General features: G+C 30.4%; 2 protein-coding genes across 2 annotated transcripts in view; one reads left to right on the top strand and one right to left on the bottom strand.

Annotated features, from left to right (window-relative positions):
• The window catches only part of LOC129806049 (prolyl 4-hydroxylase subunit alpha-1-like), a 186297-nt gene that overhangs the window by 45244 nt on the left and 135053 nt on the right, over nt 1-6000 (top strand). The window lies entirely within an intron of this gene.
• LOC129806124 (J domain-containing protein) overlaps nt 1-6000 on the bottom strand; it is a 40485-nt gene that overhangs the window by 2769 nt on the left and 31716 nt on the right. The gene's annotated exons all lie outside the window — the stretch shown is intronic.

Below are 6000 nucleotides of genomic sequence, written 5' to 3' on the forward strand. Positions count from 1 at the left end.
TTGACCCTTTTATTTTTACCAGTGTATCTTGATGACTCCGGCACACCGCGCACACCTTTTAGGTCAGGGAAATTTCGTGAAATTAAAATTCACATCCTTTTCTCTCTCAAACGCTTTGCATATCTCAAAATTTGATTGAACTAAATTGAATTTGCCGTAATGTTCAAAAGAAGAAGAAGAGTGCAAAAGTGTAGACGGACTTATACAAAAAAAATTGAAAAGGAAAAGGATGTGAATTTCGATTTCACGAATTTTTCTTGACCTAAAAAGCCAGTGCCGTAATGACTTTGGCACATTTTTTAGGTCAGGAAAATTTCATAAAGTCAAAATTCACAGCCTTTTCTTTCTCAAAAGTTCTGCATATGTCTATCCTACTCTTTTGCATTATTCTTGTTCTCTTGAACATCACAGCAAATTAAATTTAGTTCACTCCAATTTTGTGCCCGAAAATGTCGGATAGATTTGTGCAAATCTTTTGATAAAGAAAGGAACGCGAATTTTGATATCATAAAATTTTACTGATCTGAAAGGTGTGCTGGAGTTATAAATATTAATGCTTGCGCCTTCCGGCACAGTTTTTATATCAGGAAAATTTTGTAAAATCAAAATTTATATCCCTCTCTGTCTAATACGTTTTGCATATCATCGATTACGTCTACCCCTGTCGTATCTGCATTTCTTTTGTGTCAGCATTTCACGCAAGAGGGGACATCTGTATTGTAGCTTGCACAGAATGCAAATACAAAATAAATGCAGATACGACAGAGGTAGCCGCAACCGACGATATGTCTATCCCACTCAAATTGAATTCAACTAAATTTAATTTATTGTGACGTTGCAATGAAGAAAAGGAATGTGATAAATTAGGATAGACGTATGCAAAACATTGGAGGAAGGAAGGGATGTGAATTTTGATTTCATCAAATTTTGCTGATCTTAAAGGAGTTCCGAATAAGCCATAAGGAATAAGTCAGTAATGGAACTGATACACATTTTCAATTTAGTAAAATTCAATCGACTGAAATTTTATCTTTTACTCTTTCAAACTAAAATAATACATGTTTATCTCTTTTTGTCAAATGAAAATTGAAATTTCAATTTCATTTTCAAAATCAATTTCAAATATCATTTGACAGAAATAGATATCTATATATGATTTAAGTTTGAAAGAGTAAGAGGTGAAATTTAAATCGACTGAATTTTACTCAATTGAAAAGGTGTGCCAGCGCCATCAAAAAATTAAACTTGGTAAGCAAAAAATCAAATTTGAACAAGCTCAATTTTTATACTTTAAAGCCAGTAAAGTTATTACGCAGGCTTTATCAAAGGGAAAGTAAAGAGTTTTACACTTTACCTGTAACCATTTTGAATTTCAACTAAAATTAGACTCTTTTTGTGAAAATTTAATCTTTTACTGAACACATTTAATTTTTGTTTTGATCATTAGATAATGATTTAAATTGTAATTTTAGGTGATCGGCAAATTTTCTTTAAATAATAATGACAAGGAACCAACTTGTTCGAGTTTGTCCCCTATTTCACAAAAATTTGGACGATAAATATTTTTGTGTCCCTTTGCGTCAAGCAAAATTGCGTAAGCCATCAAAAAGAGTCAAATTTTGAAAAATATTTCTAATAATGAAATTTAGTGACTCATATCATCTGAAGATTTCTTAAATTTTCTTTCTCAAAGTTGTAAAAGAATGAGTTAGCCCATTCTAATTTTTAAGGAGTGTTGTATTATTTTGGAAAACAAAAATTAAAAACAGTAAATGCATAAAGTATTTTCTAAATATTCTCGAAAAAATGAAAATTAACCATTTAGGCATTGTCGGTTTAACATGAAGATATTCTATCTATGGTCGTTCTTTTTTGTTTTTTTTTTCATTGGACAAAATAAATTGTTCTACTGGCAATTTTGAATTATTTACTGTCCAATTTAATTTTGTTATAGACCAATATGTTTTTTTTAATTTTATTTATTTAACCCTTGCAACCTTGTGCTTTAGGTACCAATAAACTAATCTAATGAGTAAAAATATTATAATAATAAAATAAACCTGGTAAGTCAATAAAATTAATAATTAAAATGATTTGGAGGAATTGGAAAAGAAATTAAAAGAAAAAATAAAGTTACAAATGAAGTAGATAAAATGTTATTTTCTGACTACAATTTGGTTATTATTTTACTAAATTTGATCAGTTTATATTAGCTTAAATTAAATTTGGAACTAGATAACTAAAATGAAAAATACTTTTTGATGTTTTTAAATCAACCAATAAAATAATTATGATTAAATTAAAAACTGAATTGTCATTTTTCTTTTAATAGCAGTATCTTAATTTGACAGTAAGTATCTAACCTATGAACAAGTTTTATGAATTTTTTGTATTTATTTTGATTTAACAAAAATGACTTTTTTATTAAGCAAGCTAATTTAATGACCAAAAAGTTTAAAACTTTTTTTCATATTTAAGTAAAACAATATGGTAGGTATACCCATTATAACATTTTATTAATAAACTTTTATTAACTAAGGTATTAAATCCATCATTTAACAGTACAGTATAAAGGATTAATTTGATAAAGCATTTTGAAAAATTCATTAGGTTTTCTGAAAAATTGATCAAAATAAGATTAGCTACTTCGTTTACATAAGTGCGGATTTATCAAAGGCATATTGTAGAAGTTATAATCGTTCTAATTTCTAATATATATCGTGAAGTCTCTTAAAGTCGAGATATTTTAAAGATGATGTGCACAGTGTAAAATCGCATCACACGTGGAAGAGATTAAGGTAAATTTGTTAAGAGGAGCTTTTCTCTGATACACTTGGAGCAGCTCCAAAGAGTGGATAATGAAGATAAAAAGTTGATGAAATTTAAATTTTAAATTTTGCAGTTATCTTGCAGATTCTTTGTCAGCTTTTATGTGTTGAACTATAACCTATACACTAGGTAAGAGGTTACTATCCTTGAAATGCAAACTACTTGAAGCATCGATTAAATAGGATGCTGTATTAACAAAGATCTTAAAATATTCTATCTAAAAGGCTATTGAAGAGACTTCTATAGAGAGCTCTAAATATACAATTTCATTAGATACTTTTTGGACACAAACTTGCGAAAGCTGCAAAAGTTGAATTTAATTTGAGAGGAATCTAATCGATTAGATTCTGATAATTCTACTCCATATGGATTAAATAGCACTCGAGTTAGATGCTTTAAATTGCAAAGCATCCGTGTGGGTGTATAGAAGTTTGGAAAACATCAAGCCCTAGAGGAACAGATGTTGAGCAATGCTTTCAGATGAAATGGTAGTAACTTTCTATTCGTTCTCCATTGGAAAATAAAACGGAAGTATACATTTTCACTCTTTTTTTTGTACCAACTTCAAACCATCGCAAAGTACTATGGTGATATGATATTTATGATGAGCGTATTTATCAAAAGGAAAAAAAAACCTCCTACGTTGGTGCTAAGTCCCTTAAATTTTCACATAGCGAAATATTCTCTGTGAACTTTTCGTATCACATACGAAAGCTGCCACATCCATTTTGAGGGCTGTCTCAGAGAATGGTATTTTTCCTCTTCGCCTCGTTTTCTGTTATCAGTGAAAATCCACAGAGATATTTGTTTTTCCCACCCGTCCAACATCCTCCTGCTTTTTGTGCAGAATAGGGCAAAAAATCAGAGAGGGATAAAATCAAAAAGAAGACACAGTAAATTGGGAATATCAACAGAAATTGTATTTACTTCCAAAAGCTAAAGAAGTTTGATAGATTTAGCCTTGTCGCATTTATCACGTGTCATGCAGAAATGTTCTCAATTTTTTTTTGGGGGGATTGTTGGGGTGTATACAGGCAAGAAAGCCAGCAATTAGAGACAATTATTCAATATTACACGATAAATAAAATGGTATGATAAAATAGCAAATAACAAAGGACGCAAAAAGTCTTCCACAACGGAGACAGATTAATAATTCAGAAATGATGGGGAGGAAATGAGAAGAAATTCAATTATTTTATATTTATCCAATTTCCAACTCTTTTTATTCCTTCCTCTTTCTTCTGTTTCCTTCGAAGCGTGACAATAAAAAGGAAATTATAGACGATAAATGTGTACGACTTTGGTTATGTATTAGGACTTTTTCCCATAAAGGAATGGCAAAGAAAATGGGAATAGAACCAGCCCCTGGAGGTATACAAAATTATCCCTGAAAATATGATTAGAAGTGATTCTTATATAATGTATGTGGTTGTTTTGTGGTATACTTTGCAATAAAATTATTTCATAAACGACACATACCCTAACTCATTCATCTATATAAATTTTCTCTCGCAAAATAGACAAAAAGGGATGAATATTGCTGAGGAGGGAATATATTAAAACCCTTTTAGTAATTAATTAATCAACTTGATGGGCAGGTATTTAAGTCAAACGATAAATTAATACTTTCTTCCACATTTGAAGTCAATCTTCCAAATGGAACACCCGAAACACCTTTTCTAGGACTTTTCATCCCTTAAAGATTCCATAATGCAGCCTGGAGCTTTATGTGCAGCTTACCCAAGCCATAAAATAGAAGGAATCGAGGAATTTACTAGATATAATAGATAGAATATCACATTAATTTAAGGGAAGATGGCAAAGTTTAGGAAGCTTTGAAACATGTATACTGCATATTGAAATCCATAATACCAAGCCATAAAGCTATGCATAAGCTTCTAACTGGAAAATTGGTTGAATGTTTTTACCAACTTAAATGTATTACATAGTAATACAATATTCTAAGTAAAATGACTCAAACCCTAAATAATTTACTTCCATGTTGGAGATCGTTTTAATTTGAAAGGAAAGATTTACAGACGAATTTAAGTTTAGAACTTTATATACAGAAGAAATTGTGTTTATGACTGTATTTTTCTTTTCAAATTATTATTTATTTTAATATTCAAAATCTAATAAAATCCTTTACAATAACATGGATCACCACGTACATCACAGATATATAAATTTATTAGGGAAGAGTAGGGTATGTGGTTAGCTTTTCACTTCTAAACTTCTAAGACATTACTAAGATTCTTAAAAAAATGATGAAGAATTTTTGCAGAGTACTCGAAATTGCGATTTTGATTTGAAGTTCATATAGATGGATTGTTGTCTGTGTGAGCTCGGGAACAAATGGAAATAAAAATAGAGTTCGAGCAGTAAAAAACTCGACTGATCAAAAATAAATAAAACAAGCTAAGGAATACTTGTGTTAAGTGAAAAGCTTTCAAAGCTTTATTTATTATTACATACATATTTGGAATTCATGTTCCATAACAGAATTTTCGATAAAACACGAGGCATACAAATTTATTATACATAATACAAATGTTGGCAAAGTAAAATAGATCGGTGGGCAAATTCTGATAAAGACAGTTAAATCAATGAAATTTTAACTTTAACTATATTTTACTGCTCGAACTCAAAGAGAGAGCAGTTATATAATCGACTTTTTTTTCAAATTTGCACTCTTCTGGAGCTTAAACGGTAAGAGATATCGACTTCCGGTCTTCGGTGACCTTTCCTCAAATGACATTATCTCGTGCCCAACCTCTTTATTTTTCCCCCCTCTCCTTTCATACGTTCCCTATCCCTCAAAAATAGGTCAAAAATGAGGTTTTTCCAATTTTGCAAAAAATTGGTCCAAGCTTTTTCAATGATTTTTGGATATGTCTTAGAGCTAGTCCTGGCGAACATTTCGTCCAAACATATCTATGACCGGAAAATTCGCCATTTTGAATTATTGAAGGTCAAAGGTCAATCACTTTGGAGGATCCGTTTTTCAACCGATTTGGTTAAATTTGGATTTTTTGGAAAAATATAGAAATTTTGAACCCGACTGCATCGGTCATAATCGGTAATGAACCGAATGAATAATTTTACATCCCCTTTTTAGTAATATTCCCTAAGAAAAATGTTTTTCGATTTTTCTTAAAATTGGCCCGAGAT

This window comes from Phlebotomus papatasi, chromosome 1 (genome assembly GCF_024763615.1).
Source record: "Phlebotomus papatasi isolate M1 chromosome 1, Ppap_2.1, whole genome shotgun sequence".
NCBI classification, from domain to species: domain Eukaryota; kingdom Metazoa; phylum Arthropoda; class Insecta; order Diptera; family Psychodidae; genus Phlebotomus; species Phlebotomus papatasi.